General features: G+C 51.7%; 1 protein-coding gene across 6 annotated transcripts in view; it reads right to left on the reverse strand.

Moving 5' to 3' along the window:
* LARP4B (La ribonucleoprotein 4B) overlaps window positions 1–16,344 on the reverse strand; it is a 2,592,412-nt gene that overhangs the window by 1,823,788 nt on the left and 752,280 nt on the right. The gene's annotated exons all lie outside the window — the stretch shown is intronic.

Here is a 16,344-nt window from a genome sequence, read left to right on the forward strand (position 1 = left end):
GGAGACAGAAGGAAAACAAGCGCAAGGAAATTCAGGAAATTGAATACACCGTCGCCAGCGAAAGATGGGGAGCGGAACAGCTCTGAGGACTGAGGACCGTGGCGACCCGTCAGGATCTGGAGTGGTGTAGTGGTGTCTCGGGAGTTCTACCACTCACAGCGTCCCCATGAACAGCAAGTATAAGGCGGCCAGGAGGGGACAATGCGATAAGGGGGAATGGGGGGCTCAAGGTGATGAGCTTTACACAGATGGCCTGGCCGAGGTGGGCAGGCTGGTAGTTCGGCCATAGCCAGCGATGGCAGAACTAATTGGCTGGACGCAGGGGAGGGGGGGGGGGGGGGAGAGAGGGGACACACGAATGTTGGGGTTGTTCAGTTTTGGATGGGAATTGGGGGGCAGTTGGAGAAAAGTTTCAGGCCCACCCAGGGGGGCGAGGAGGGCAGAGCACCAGTTACAACCACGGGAGCATGCAGAAAAGTGTGGTGAAGGTATGTCGACAAGGAGAGAAGCGATTCTAGATAATGGCTGACAGTCTGCCAGCCCTGGGAGTGGGCTCTCTCAATGTACGTGGCCTAAACATCCCCACAAAGAGGTCCCTGGTCTGTAGGGAATTCAGGAGGGCCAGTCTTGACCTCCTTCTCTTACAAGAGACTCACTGGGCACGAGGGAAAGAACCCAAGATGCGGGGGGGAGGAATAAGGGAGGTTTTTTACATGTCCCAGAAGGCCAAAAAGAGAGGGGTGGCCATCCTCCTGGCGAGGAATGTTGGCTTCGAAAAAGCCGAAATATTGAAAGACCCAGAAGGCCGGTACTTGTTGGTAAGAGGGACCCAGCAGGGAGCCCCACCCACCCTGGCAGTGATATACGGTCCGAATGAGGGCCAAGCCCAGTTCTGGGAGGAGGTGGGGGAGAAACTCAAGCTCTTTGCCCGGGGTGGGTTGGTGGTGGGGGGAGATTTCAACATGGTCATGGACCCAACCCAGGACAGGAAACACGTTGGCCCTCAGTTACCCAGGTCAACGGATGAGATCATGGCCCGGATCTTCCAAAGGGTTAACTCAGAGCTGGGACTGGTAGACACGATCCCGACCCCTAGGACGGACGCCCCCTCCTTCACATATTATTCTACCATCCACTCTTCTTTCTCCAGGATAGATTACATCTTAGTAGACGAGACCCTGCACCCATTCGTTACCAGCCACAGGGTCGACCCAGTCCCCTGGTCACACCATGATTTGGTCCGAACCACCATTGCAAGGGGCTGGCTAAGTGACCGCAGAGGTAGATGGAAATGCAACGACTCCCTGTTGAAGGACGAGGTCCGCGCTCAGGCGGTCCTAGAGGCCATAACGGGTCCGCACACCCTATGGGACGCCTTCAAGGCAACTCTAAAGGGCCGCCTTATCAAAATGGGTGCCCAAAATAAAAGAGTAAGGAATGCCCAGGAGAAATCCCCGAGGGAGAAAATAGCTCAACTCCAGCCGGGGGAGCCCTCCAGCAGGTCCCTTAGATCAAGATCAGCTCACCAGTTTGACCGATTATAGGCTCCAGTTAAAAGATCTTCTCCTGTACAAAACGGAAGGAAGTCTCCAACTGGTTAAGCAAAGGTATTATGAAAAGGGGGATAAAGCGGATAGGATCCTGGCAACTGAGGGAGGTACAGAGAGATAGGATGGTAAAGGCAGTAAGGAACGAAGAGGGGACCATGGGCCACGACACTCACACATAGGAGAGGCCTTCCGCAGATATGAGAAACTTTACTCATCAGAATACAATGGGCAGGACGAGGAGATAGAAGGGTTCCTGAACTCAATATAAATACCAGCCCTGACCGGGGAGATGGCAGCAGAGTTAGAGGGCCCGGTGACCGAGGACGAGGTGGAACATGCAATTAGCGGAATGAAGGTGGGCACTTCCCCGGGAGAGGATGGCTTCACAGTCTATTTTTTATAAAAGGTTTCGCTCAACCCTAGCCCCACACTTAGTGAAGGTCTTCAATGCGGTACTAGAGGGGGGACCCTTCCGGACTCCATGATGGAGGCCATAATTGTTGTGCTGCCAAAGGAAGTTAAGGACCCCACGGAGTGCTCCTCCTACCGCCCGATATCCCTGCTAAACATCGATGTTAAGGTTCTTGCCAAGATAATTGGGAGGCGGATGGAGAAGATACTACCGAAACTGATTCACGGGGACCAGGTAGGGTTTATAAGGGGTAGGCAGGGCTCAGATAACATCCGCAAAACCATAGATTTGATCCACCATGCTCAGGAGTCGGACCTTGATGCGAGTATCCTCTCCCTGGACTCGTAGAAGGCGTTCGATAGGATCGAATGGAGATATATGGGACGACTCCTCCAGAAAATGGGTTTTGGCGCACACATCAGGTGATGGGTGGCTGCACTATATAGAGCCCCGAAAGCAAGGGTACAAGTTAATGGTAGGTTGTCGGATCCCTTCCCCCTCTCACGGGGCACAAGACAGGGATGCCCACTGTCCCCCTTGATATATGTCCTTACAATGGAACCCCTGGCCATAGCAGTTAGATCACACCCGGATATCAAAGAGGTTAAGAGGGCCGAAGTGGAATTTAAGCTTTCCCTGTTCGCCGATGACATCTTGGCATACCTGGTGGACCCCGGCTCCTCCCTCCCCCCCTTTCTGTCCCTAGTGGACACATTCGGGCACTTCTCGGGGCTGAAGATAAACGCATCCAAATCTGTTCTACTCCCCATGAGAACAAGGGACCCGGACCTAGACCCCATGGGTATACTTCATGGGATAACAGTGGGAAAGGTCTCTATCCGTTACCTGGGCGTCCTCCTCACTAGAGATCTATCCAAACTAGCCCTAACCAACTATGACCCTGTCTTGGCAGGAATTACCGCGGACCACAGAAGGTGGGGCTCAATGATTTTGTCCTGGTATGGCCGCATGACGGCAGTGAAGATGAACGTGCTGCTGCGTCTGCTGTATCTCTTCACCTCTCTTCCAACCAACATCCCCGACCACACTTTTAGGACTCTACAGAATGCGGTCCGCAAGTTTATTTGGCAGGGCAGGGCCCCCCGAGGACCGCGAAGGCGGTCCTGACCCTGCCGAGAGAAGAGGGTGGATTTGGCTTGCCTGACTTCCAACTTTACTTCCGCGCCACCCAACTGCGCGTCCTCCTGGAGCACATAAAGGAGGGGATGGGCACTTATTGGTCCTACTTGGAGGATATGGATGCTCACCCTCTCAAAGTTCGAGACCTCCTCTGGGCCCCACGCAGGTTTATCCCGAATAGACTCATAACCCACCCCACCCTGGGAGTTCTCTGGGCAATCTGGAGGGAGGGTCCCCAGACAGCGCACTTAATGTCGTGGCCATCGCCGATGTCCTCACTCTGGGGACACCCCCTCAGATTGGGTAACAGGGGATTCAGCAAGGCACAGGCCTGGTCCGACTCGGGTCTGGAATGGGCGGGGCAGTTCTGGGAGGGGGAATTCCTACCATATGAGGATCTGAGGGATGCCATCGGGCAGGGATCCCTCTCCATATTCAAATATCTCTGCCTAAAGGGCATCCTTTGCGACCAGTCATGGGGCGAGAATCTGAAGAGGCAGCTAACCCCCTTTGAGAAATTACTTGACACAGCAACCTCTAGGAAGGGAGCGGTCTCCGGGATGTACAAAATCCTTAACACTGCTAATTTAGTGGAGAGGCGGGGTTTCTGCTCATTCTGGAATGACCTGGCAGGTGAGGTGATCTCGGAGGATGCCTGGTCGCGGATATTCAGGATAGCTTTTCATGGGAACTTATTCACAGCAGACATGGAACACAACTTCAAGATCTTGCAGGGGTGGCACAGAGACCCAGTGAAATTATCAAAAATGTTTACAGGAGTGTCCCCTATGTGTCCGAGGGGGTGCGGTCAGACTGGCTCGAGGGGCCACATGTGGTAGTATTGCCCAAAAGTGCAGGCGTGCTGGGAAAAGGTCAGGGGCTGGATGGCTGAGCTCACCGAGGAATTGCTCCCCCAGAACCCTCCGACGGTGTTGTTGGGTCTCCCCCCGGAGGCCTCGGATGTTTACAGGTACCCCAGAATGTGGGAAACAATGCTGAGGGCGGGAAGGGTGGCACTGGCGCAGAAATGGAAGAGCCCGGAGGACCCCCTCAAAGGAGGACTGGCTAAAGAAGTTAAAAAATATGTTCTTGATGGACAAGCCAACGGCAATGGTGAACAATGACTATGGCTCATTCCTTGAAAACTGGTATGGGGTGCAGCAGTCCTGGGGATGGGACGTGCACTGATGCTCGGTGGAGGCCCAGAGGCCCAGGCGGGGCCCAGTGGGAAAAGACTGGGAGGTTCCAAAGACATAATGGGCGCCCATGGCCCAGGGGTAGGCGGTCGAATTACAGCCATAAAAGATTGTCGATGCTCACTTTCATTACCAAGCACTGGACACAAAAGAAAAGTCCAAGTCTCCCAATATTACGGTTCAGGTTCGATCAGGTGGTTAGGAGGGTGGGGGTGCATCAGGGTGGGGGAGGAAGGAAGGGAAGGGGGGGGGGTGGAGGAAGGGGGGGAGGAGGAAGGGAGGGGCGGGGTTTGTTGGACCGGTCATATGTACAGCTTTTGAACATGTATGGAGCCCGTTTGTTAGATTTACAAAATGCTAATAAAACCAAAGTTTAAATATAAAAAAATAAGTGTGATGACAGTGTCTTTGGATGTATTTTTATGAGATTAATGCCTTGTTTTCTCTTAGTTCTTCTGCCTGATTTTTTGCTATTTGATTTATTTATGGATGTATTATGCAGATTTTGTAAAGTTTTCTTGTAAACCAAAAACCAATAAATACATTTAAAAAAAAATAATGCTACCATTATCCAATGTCTGAGGGCATATAAGACAGCAGTTAAAGGCTACAAGGAGGCCAAATGTAATGATCGCATTAATTCAGCCAGATGTAATTCACAGGATATCTTAGCCATCTTGCATGAATTGGAAGGTAAATCTGTTAATTCTAGCATTACTGTTGACAACAGCTGGTGTCAAAATATTCATAACGAGTTCACCCGGAAAAAATCTTACAATCAAGCCCTCACTGATGAACGAGTTTAACTCCTTGTTAGACAAATGGCTGAACGGCAATCCTCCATGTCAGCTGAAGTATTGGATTCTTCCTCCTCTTTTTCATTCAATGAGTTAAACATTGTACGAGGAATGAAGCCTACTTCTTGTAAGAGTGAAGTTTTTCCGACCTCTTTTTAAAGACTTCTTGGTCTCATTAGTTCCGTGGGTACATGATTTATGAACGTCTGTTTCTGTGGTCCAAGTACAGGATTGCTTAAAAGAAGCCTGCATGTGTCCCTTATTGAAGAAAGATAACTTGGATCCAACTGACCTTGGTAATTACAGGCCTATAACCAATGTGCCGTTCTTGTTAAAAATCTTTGATAAAGTGTCATACTGTCAATATCAGGAATTCATTGAGCAAAATGAAATTCTCGCCTCTGGGAAACAGGATTTCGCTCAAGTCACGGTACAGAAACCGCACTATTGGATCTGAAGTCAAACATCCTAAAAATATTGATAAAGGCCATACAGCTTTGCTGGTACTACTTGATCTCTGCTGCATTTGCTTTAGTGGACCATGCTCTTCTTGTTGACAGACTGATCAAGCTAGGAAAATGTTCAGCTAGTGCCTTCCTAGGGCCAAGACAGCGAATATTGTTAAAAAGAGGACTCTCAATCCTTGCTTTTATCGCTTATTTGTGGGGTCCCACATGGTTCATGTTTTTCACCTCTGCTGTTTAACGTATATACCATGTCCCTGAACGCTTGGCTGGTCAGAGTGCGCAATTCGCAAATTACACAGATGACACCCAGATTCTACTCAAGTTATCGGGGACAAACTCAAAGGATGTAGAGAAGGTAAATTAGGTATTTGCAGCATTTCAGTCAAGGATGGCACCAAATTCATTTGTATTGAATTATAAGAAGGCAGAGCTTCTTACCCCCAGAACAAGCATTAGGATAAAGAAAATGGGACTCCCAATCTAGTTACTTTTTTGATTGTAGGCAATGCTTTCCTGCCCTCCACATGCTAAAATACTGGACGCCTATTTAGACTCGCAACTGAATTTCAATAAACGTGTCATACGTCTGCTCTTCCTGTTCTCACATGACTAGTCTCTTGTGGCAAATCCACCTGCATTTATCGCAAAAGAATCCGGCTTTAATTGCCTCTGCTACCATAAACACCAGACTTGATTATTCTAACCACCTCCTTGTTGGTACATCTCAGGCCAACCTTAGGCATCTACATGTTAATCAAAAATGGAACTGTCTGCAGACTTGGACGGCGGTCCCATGTGTCTGAGGCACGTCAGATGTTAAACTGGCTCCTGGTGAAAGAGCGCAATACAAGGCAACCACTCTGGTGTATAAATGCCTGGTGGTTACCGCTCCAGTCTATCTTTGCTTAAATATAAAGAAAGACCCAGCTAGACAAAAGCTGCAATTTTACAAAGACTCCATGATGAACTCTGGTTTTCGCTTAAATAAATTTGAAGGTACCAGCTGCATGGGCTCGCTTGATATGGAATGCCATTTCCATGCTTAACACAGTTAAAAAAATGCAGGAAGACTTTTAATTCAGGGTATAGATTGATGTTCCTGACTGTATCTAGTATTTTGTCTGTTTCATGCCGTTTAGTCTTGGTAGCGCCCAGAGGCCTTTGGATGTGAGGCGCTATATATGTTAGGAAAAATTTCTCTTTACAGCACCTTTCCTTCCAGCTCTATGGAACCCCAAAACTTATTGCTTTTATTTTTGATTCTGTCCTGCTCTTTTTGCAGTGCAGTGAAGCCTCGGCTTTTGCTCCTATGTTATGGGGAAACTGACATGTCCTTCAGCCCCGCAGTCCTGGGAAACCTTGTTTCCCTTAGACGAACAAGTTACTTTCTTACCTGGTAACGTTCTTTCGATGGGATGGTCCGACGACGTATTCCATATCTATGACAGGTAATGTCCACAGCTGTGCTGCTTCGGAAAATCTTTGGCGTCTGCGTCCTACGTCGATGCGCCGTCCCCGAGGACCTCCTCCGACGGCCGACGTCACCCGATGTGATAAGTAGGGCACACGACGCCCATAGCCTCAGTTATAGTTTTTTCCCCAGAATGTGTGCCACCAGTTTTCTGCCAGTCAGACACACAAGGCCTTGCGGAACGCAAGTTGCAATCGCAAAAGAAATTCTGCAGCGGAGAAGGCAGGGAGGGAGTGATATGGAATACGTCGTCGGACCATCCCATCAAAAGAACGTTACCAGGTAAGAAAGTTACTTGTCCTTCGAGGGGATTGGGTCCTCCAACGTATTCCATATCTATGACAGACTCCCAAAGCAGTACCAAGCAAGGAGGTGGGAAAGAATTTAGAATACAAATTTAGCATGCCCAATCAAATTGCGGAATAGAGAACTGCCTTGCCAAACGCCAGATCTTGCCCTCTGATGGAATCGAGGGAATAGTGACATACAAAAGTATGTACTGAAGCCCAGGTGGCTGCATCACAGATGTGACGAATAGGAACTCCCCTCTGCAGGGCAGTAGACACAGCCACTCCCCTTGTAGAATGGGCCCGCAAGCCAGCGGGAGGGTCCTTACCCGCCAAGCGGTAACACTCGGAGATAGCCAAAATAATCAAACGAGACAGTCTGTTTCGTCACAGCTTGTCCCAAACCCTTTCCAGCGTAACCAATGAAAAGTTGATCGTCCACTCTGACCCGGGACATGCGCGAAATATAAAAGCTCAACGCTCTCCGAGGATCAAGCCTATGGAGCCTCTCCTCTTCCTTACCAGGATGTGGAGGATAGAACGCCGGAAGAACAACCTTCTGGCTCAAATGAAATTCAGAAACCACCTTCGGAAGAAAAGAAGGACGTACTCTAAGGACAACCCTGTCCTTATGAAACACAGTGAAGGGTGGCTTAACTGAAAGTGCCTGTAACTCACTCACTCTGCGAGCGGAAGTAACCGCAACCAAAAACACAGTTTTCAGAGCCAACAGCCTCAAAGGGCAAGAATGTAAAGGCTCAAACGGAGCTCCCATAAGAAACTTAAGAACAAGGTTCAAATCCCAACCCGGCACCAAAAAAAGGTGACGGAGGGAACACATTAGTGAGCCCTTTCAAAAACTGCGAAATTAAAATAGGAACACACTTCAGACGAGCGCTTAAATATGGACAGCGCCGCCAGGTAACCTTTAATGGTCCCCACTTGCAAGCCCCTGTGGGCCAAAGAAAGCAAAAAAGACAAAACCATGGGAATGTCACATTCAAAAGGATCCACATTCTGAACTCTGCACCAGTCGCAGAACTTTCTCCAACGACAACGGTACAGAGACTTTGTTGCCGGCCGCCTGGCCGAGAGCAACACCTCCATCACGTCTTCAGGGAGGTCCCAATCCTTATACCTCAACCTTTCAGAAGCCAAGTGTGAAGATTGAGGGATCTGACCTCTGGATGGAGAACCTGACCTCCCTCCCGTGAGAGCAGATCGTCTCGGTAGGGAAACTACGTGGAGGGCAGATGGACAAGTCTAGAAGGTCCGGGTACCACGTCCTCCGGGCCCACGCCGGAGCAATGAGGATCATCCGGGAACAGAACCTTCGTAACCTCCGCAGCACTTGCGGGATGTTGGGGACTGGAGGAAACGCGTACAGCAGTGGGAACGACCACTCCAACACGAACGCGTCTCCTAAGGCTCCTTTTGGAGGAAATTCCCGCGAGCAAAACCTTTCGCACTTCCGGTTGACACTGGAAGCGAAGAGATCCACTTGAGGGGTCCCCCAAAGGGCGAAGATCTCCAGGAGAATCTCCTGAGCCAGCTCCCACTCGTGAGAGATCGTGCTCTGCCTGCTCAGAGCGTCCGCCGTCTCGTTGTCATCTCCGGCCAGATGAACCGCCGAGATCGAAACTTCCTGCTGGATGGCGCAGAACTCGAGCTGCATCGCCTCCCTGCCTCCCTGCACAGAGGCGACCCTGCGCCCCCCCCTTTTGTTGAGGTAGTGCATGGCCACTGTGTTGTCCGTTAGAATCAGGGCACTCTTTCCGCGCACAGTCGGCAGAAAAGCCTTCAGGGCTAGCCTGACAGCCCTCACCTCCAACAGATTGATATGGAGTCTGGACTCCGACGGAGACCAACGACCGCTGACTGCAACTCGTTGGCATGAGCTCCCCATCCCGTGAGGCATGCGTCCGTCACGATCGTCACCTCCGGGTAGGGCAGCCAAAATGGGGCCCCCTTCATCAGATTGCCCTCGACGGCCCACCACAGAAAGTCCCGGGCTACCGAGGACGGCACCTGAACAGGGTCCGACAGCCTGCCGGAGGACTGAGACCACTGGAGCTTGAGTGCCCACTGCAAAGATCTCATCCGCAGACGAGCCTCTGGCACCAGAAGAATGCAGGATGCCATGAGGCCGAGCAGTCTAAACAACTCGGGCGCTGGGAGATACTGGGCAAACTGAAACTTGTGCACCATCTGCTGAATGTGAAGAGCCCTCACCTGAGGAGGAAAACACTGCCCCAGGGACGTGTCGAGCACTGCTCCAATGTACTGGAGCCGCTGCGTTGTTGTCAAATGGGAATTCTTTAAATTGAGGGAGAAGCCCAGCCTGTGAAGGGAGTGGCAGGTGACGGACAGATAATCCAGGACTTGCTCGGGAGAGCTCCCCCTGATCAACGAATCGTCCAGGTAGGGGTAGACGCGAATCCCCCCCCCCCTTTCCTGAGATGCGCTGCCACCACCACCATGAGCTTGGTGAAAACCCTCGGGCGGAGGTCAATCCGAACGGCAGGACCCGAAACTGAAAGTGCGAGTCGCCAACCGCGAACCTCAGGTACTTCTTGTGCTTGGGATGGATCGGCACATGGAATTAAGCATCCTTGAGGTCGAGAGACACCAACCAGTCCTGAAGTTGAAGGGCCTGGAGGACTTGAGAGTCACCATCTTGAACTTGTCCTTCCCGAGGAGTTTGTTCAAACCGCGCAAGTCCATGATGGGTCTCAATCCCCCGTCTTTCTTCGATATCAAAAAACAAGGGGGAATACCATCCCTTGTTCCTCTCCGCTACAGACACCTATGGCGCCTTTCTCCAGCAGGGCTTGAATTTCCTGCGCAGGGAGCGGATCCGGACTCTTCAAAGAGAGGCTCCCTGGTGGATTGTCTTGAGGCCTCTGCCGAAAAGGAAGATAGTAGCCGTGGGTTATGATCTCCAGCACCCACACATCCAAAGTAATGGCTCGCCACTCTACAAGATGCTGCGCCAGCCTTCCCCCAACCGGCGAACCATGGGACCTGGCCTCATGACTGAGTGGTAGCGGCTGCGGCCTTGCCCGAGAGCAAAGAGGCAACTGCCCGAGCGGCCTTGGCACCTCGAGTACCTTTATTTCCACCTCTGGCACTCTTACGATGGCCTCTTTGACTGCTAGCTCCCCTCGCTTTACTGAAGGACGAGTAATAGCGAAAGGAACCTCCCCTCCATTGCTGTCCCCTAGGACGAAAAGGCGGAGGTTGGCGAACTGCAGTGCCCAACGACTTCGCTGCAGCTTTGGAGGTCTGCAACCTCTCAAGGCTCTCATCAGCCTTGCTGCCAAAAAGGTGTTCACCGTCAAAGGGCATGTTGAGGAGCCGGGACTGCACATCAGGAGCAAACCCAGACTTCCGCAACCACGCAAACCTGTGCATTAGTGCTTGCCGCCATGGACCGGCTGACACAATCCGCCAAGTCCAAACCCGTCTGAACTGCCTCACACATGGCATCCTTGCCATCCTGAACCATAGCAAGGAAACCATCCCGTTCGTCCCCTTCGGGAATATGTTCAGCCGCTAATGCAACAAAGTTCCACAGAGTGTGTGTGAAACGAGACAAGGCACATATGGAGTTGGCCGCCTGAAGCGCCATACCCCCCGAAGAAAACACTTTCTTCGCCCAGCCGTCAAAACGTTTGTCGTCCCTATCCGGAGGGATGGTAGGATACGTTGCCTGCTTTGCCGGGGCCGTAGCCGCCTGCACCACCAAACTCTCCGGAGTGGAGTGCCTAGACAAGTAGCAGGGGTCGCTACTGGCTGGACGGTATTTTCGCGACAAAGACTAGCCCACTGCCGGGAGACTCTCCGGAGCAGTCCAAGCAGCCGCCACCCTTCTCTGCAGAGCCATATGAAAAGGCAAAACCGGGTCAGTGGGTGGACCAAGAACAAGGATGTCCGTGAGATCATCCTGAACGAACTCCCCTGGGGGAGCTGACCAACCCAAGTACTCGGTAACCCGAGACATAAGGCGCCGATATGAAGAATCGCCATGAGTGCCAGGCTCCGGCCTACAAAACTCCACCTCCGGAGAGGTGTCCAGTCCACTGGCATCATGCAGCGACTGCTGCAGGTCATCAAACTGGCTATGGCCCGAGATAAGGTCATCTGGAACCGGAACCGTAACCAGGCCACCATCAGAGCCTTCATCACCCTCTGAAATGTACTCCAGGCGGGGAGAGGAAGACCTCTGGGGACCAAAGCAGTGCCTGACCTTAGCCAGAACCTTTCTAGGGGCAAACCCCGTGCCACGGAGCCCCTCCGACACCACCGCCTCGAAAGGCGTAGAGGGCGCCGAACGAGTCGGCGTCGAGCGAATCAGCGTCGACGTCAGCTGCAGCGCCGCCAGCATCGGCGGCGTCGACACAGGCCTCAAAGCTGGAGCTCCGAGCGTGTCTCTCGACGACCTAGGCGCTGACAACCCCCTCGGAGGTGGAGCCTCGAGAGAAATCGTCGATGACCTCGGCGCCACAGGCGTCGACGTCTTCTTCGAAGACGGCACAGGATCACGCGGTCTCGAGCGCGTCGAGGACCGGGACCTGGAACAGGCATGGCGAGAACGGCTACCCTTGTCCAAGCGGGACCTCTCCCGCGAGCCGTGCCGACCACTCGAGCCCGAAGGCGTACGAGCGGGGTCTCTCGACCGGTGCCGACCGACCCCACTTGGAGGCGCGGACGGACCGGTGCCCTGCGATTCAAGAATCGCTAGCATCTGCTTCCCAAAGGAAGCCCATTCCTCCAGTGTCGCTTGCATGAAGGGATAAGCGACCCGCCGACGGGCGGAGTCCTCAGAAGAGGACGGGGAAGGCGACCTCAGCCGGCGCTTCAGGGAATGCCTCAAAGAGGCGGAGGAGTGGCGAGACCGACTCCTGGAAGGAGACCCACTGGACTTCCGACGATGACGCGGAGAGTCGCCCCTCGAGTCATCTGTCGAAAGCCCCGCAGACCTCGACTTCCGGGGCTTAGACACCCAGCCTACTGACAGCTTCTTCTTGCATTTCCCCATAGCCTTTGCCGTGAGCGACTGGCAGTCGACCCAGTCGTCTGTATCGTGGGCCTCCCCGAAGTACCAGAGGCAGGCGTCGTGCGAGTCTGTGACCGACATCTTGGACCCACAGTCCCCGCATTTCTTGAAGCCCGGACGCGGAGTTGAAGACGAAGAAGACATCGCCACGAACAGGTCTTCACAACAAACCGAACAGGTTCAACGAACCGAGAATTGAAAAGAGCAAACTCCAACGAGTCGAGGCGTACCGAGATTCACGAAGCGAACACGTTCGCGGAAAAAACGGAACTGAGGCTATGGGCGTCGTACTTATCACATCAGGTGACGTCGGCCGTCGGAGGAGGTCCTCGGGGACGGCGCATCGACGTCATCGACGCAAGACGCAGACGCCAAAGATTTTCCGAAGCAGCACAGCTGTGGACATTACCTGTCATAGATATGGAATACGTCGGAGGACCCAATCCCCTCGAAGTGTTACTACTTTTGGTTACTTTGTATCAGTTGTTTTAACTTATAGTACAAAGCAGCTTGCTGCTGTACACTGGGGTACACTTTGTTTTGCCCTAGACGAACAAGTTACTCTCTTACCTGGTAACATTCTTTCGATGGGATAGTCCGATGACTTATTCCATATCTATGACCGTAATCACCGCAGCACAGCTGTGGTGATTACGGTCATAGATATGGAATACGTCGGAGGACCCAATCCCCTCAAATAACACTTTACTCTGGGTGTGCTAAAAGGATAAACTGGTGGCAGGAGTGACTTTTTCCCACCGTTTTAGCGTAACCGCATTTACCACGTTTGGCTACCTAATGTGGCTACTGATCAAACATGGCCATGGCACCAGATTTTTCACTTGTCCTTTTGGCCATCTTGTCCTTTAGCCTTCTTCCTGGCCTGCGAGGCCAAGAAAAGCCTTATAAGTACTTCCAGTGCTCAGGAAAGCAGAGCTTTTGGCAGGCTACTGGAGAGCTGTGTGCGTTTGTTGGCAAAAAGTGGGCTGGGACAGTCTGGTCCCAATCCACAAACTGGTTTCAGTGCATCTGAGTCCGATGCATGAGTCTTCCCGCCAGTGGTCCTGATTGGACCACTGGTGGTGTGTGCATGTGGGCTAGTCCTGCGATTGGCTAGTGAGTGCAGCTGTTCTTACCTATCTTTTAGGAAAAAAAAGAGGACACCCATTCTTCAGAGATCCTGGAGAAACCTGAAGGAGCCAAGAATCCTGTCCAGCTGAGACCTGCCAAGAAACCGGAGACGCGTCGGAAGGAGGCCTGGCAAGCAAATTTTGCTGCTGTTCTGGAGGAGCCCTGTCTTGAAGATCTTTAGCAGTAATGCTAAGGAGCTGAAACCCTGGGAGTGGAGGGAACATCCATTTCGGATGTCTGCTCAGTGCCCTGCAAAGAAGAGCCTTCAGACGTGTCCCAGGACCGTCATGTGGCTGACCAGCTCAGAGTTTGGGCTACTGTGCTGCCGACGTCAGTGTTCCGAGTTAAGACCTGGTACTTGGGGGATACTCAGCTGGCCCTATGTGACGGACCTCTGCGAAACGTCGGCGTCCTAGCACCAAGGGGACCCTCGATAGGAGGGAAAGTCGACCACAGCAGTCGAGTCCCTTTGCGTCGCTGTGCTGCAGTGACAACAGTCTGAATCGATTACCTGACGCGAGTCCTGTCCTGAGAGGGGTCCTGCATTGAGTTTTGGTGCATTCTTCATTCATGAGTCCTTGCAACAATGAAAGACACCAACGGGAGATCAGCTAGAACCTGCAAACCCTCCCCCCACATCGAGGACTGCGACAATCGGCGGGAAAAGCAACCTCGGCTCGGACCCTCTTCCTTTATCCTGTACAGTCTGGGGAAGAATCTGAGTACATGGTTAAGTTACGGTAATTCTTACCTGCCCCTATACTCCCATTATAAGCCTATGGGCTTACAATAAACTTTATTATAATATTGGCTTTGCCATACTTGCTTGCGCAAGACTTCTGAAAGTTGGGACTACTTCTGTTAGTTGAACTCTGACAATTAGAACCCTTCACTGGACCCCAGAGACCGTACCTGCATTTTTTCCTGCTTCAAAGATGCTGTGGAATTTTTACATGAACTAATGGACCTTGAGTGCATAATACTAACCTTTGTAGGAGTTTGAGATAAATATTATGCCCTATAATAAGTGAATGTTTCCATCTATTTTTAATAGTGTTGTGATATAACTACTTCCCAGTAGTCCTTTTTCTATAGTGTGTTTTGGCCAATAAATAATTTTATTTTTATACATCCTGTCCAAGTGTAATCTGTGATTACCATTGTGTGAACTCACTGCAGACCCTTTACAAGATCACCACCTCTGAAGAACTTAGCCTAGACCGCTTGTCACTGCTACCTGAACTGGTTTGGCTACAGCTCCCAAGAGTTGTCCCCGTCACAATATAGGTTGACATTCTATACATCTGTTTTATCTAGAGAAATGGCTAGGTACCCTCTTTGTTTGTGGGGGGCCTGACTATTGAAGGTTATAAGATCAATAAAGAAAAAGATGAGTCGAGGCTGCCCCTCCCTTCAACGCACAGGTAGTATGACAACCTACTGGGGGCTAAGGTAAAATTCACTTAGCCATTCAAGATCAAAGCTCACTGGTTGTAACAATGTTAAAACACATTTGAATTCTACGTAACAAGTTACTTACCTGTAACTACTGTTCTCCAGCATGGGTCTGGCATGGATTCACATGCTCATGAATATTCCCCGTCGTCAGGCTGGGAATCCTCGGTAAAGAAAAATCAGTATCAGTTTCGTTTCTTATCTGTCTTTCGTAGTAGTAACCAATCACTGATTCTCTGCGTCATACTGACCACAGCCAATGACTGCCATCTCCCTAAGCCCCGCCTCTGGCAGCCATCTTCAGATTTGGTAGCACGAGAAGTGGCAGTATGACCAAGTGAAGAGCCGCAGAGGGGTAGGCGGGAGGGTTCGCATGTGAATCCATGCCAGACCCATGCTGGAGAACAACAGTTACAGGTAAGTAACTTGTTCCTTCTCCAGCATGGGGTCTGGCATGGATTCACATGCTCATGAATAAAAGAATACATAGCAGTACACACATGCACAACCACGGGAGGTGGCAAAGGCTCAACATTAAGCATTACATCCAAAACTCAACATTAAGCAATTCTTACCTCCTCACCAGGCTCACATTAGGCGAACAGGTTGCGCAGCACTGCTTGGCCGACCCTGGACTCCTCCCTGGAATCCCGATCGACGCAGTAGAATTTCGTGAAGGTGTGTGTCCACCTCCACATAGCAGCCCTGCAGATGTCCAGCAAGGGCACACCAGATAGGAACGCCGTGGTAGCTGCGATCGCTCTGGTGGAATGGGCTCTCGGACGGCCAGGCAGTGGTCGGTTTGCCAACCGACGACAGTACAGGATACAGCCGGAGAGCCATCTGGAAATGGAAGCCTTCGAGAGAGCCTTCCCCCGATTGACAGGTCCAAAGTTCACAAAAAGTTGTGACGTCTTCCAAAAACTCTTTGTGCGGTCCACGTAGAACTTCAGCGCTCTAGCCACATCCAGCGAGTGCAAAGTCCTTTCAGCCGGCGACGAAGGCGACGGGAAGAAAACAGGCAACACCAAGGGTTCGTTGAGGTGGAAGTCGCACCTTGGGCATGAAGGAGGGGTGCGTCCTGAGCACTACCCTCGTGTCGTGAAAAGTCAAGTACGGGGGCTTGCAGGAGAGGGCCTGGATCTCTCCCACCCGTCGTGCGGAGGTGATGGCCACAAGAAACGCTGTTTTCCACGACAAGAACTTCAACGGAGCTGAGTGCAGAGGCTCGAACGGAGGTCCCATGAGCTTGGTCAGCACCACGTTGAGCTCCCACGCCGGGGCCGGGGCCTTCACCGGCGGGAACGATCTGAACAGTCCCTTCATGAATTCTTTCACCAGACGATGAGACCACAAAGACGTCCGTCCCGTGGTTCTGG

The sequence above is a fragment of the Ambystoma mexicanum genome, chromosome 2q (genome assembly GCF_040938575.1).
Source record: "Ambystoma mexicanum isolate Mex_15411 chromosome 2q, UKY_AmexF1_1, whole genome shotgun sequence".
Taxonomy (NCBI): Eukaryota; Metazoa; Chordata; class Amphibia; order Caudata; family Ambystomatidae; genus Ambystoma; species Ambystoma mexicanum.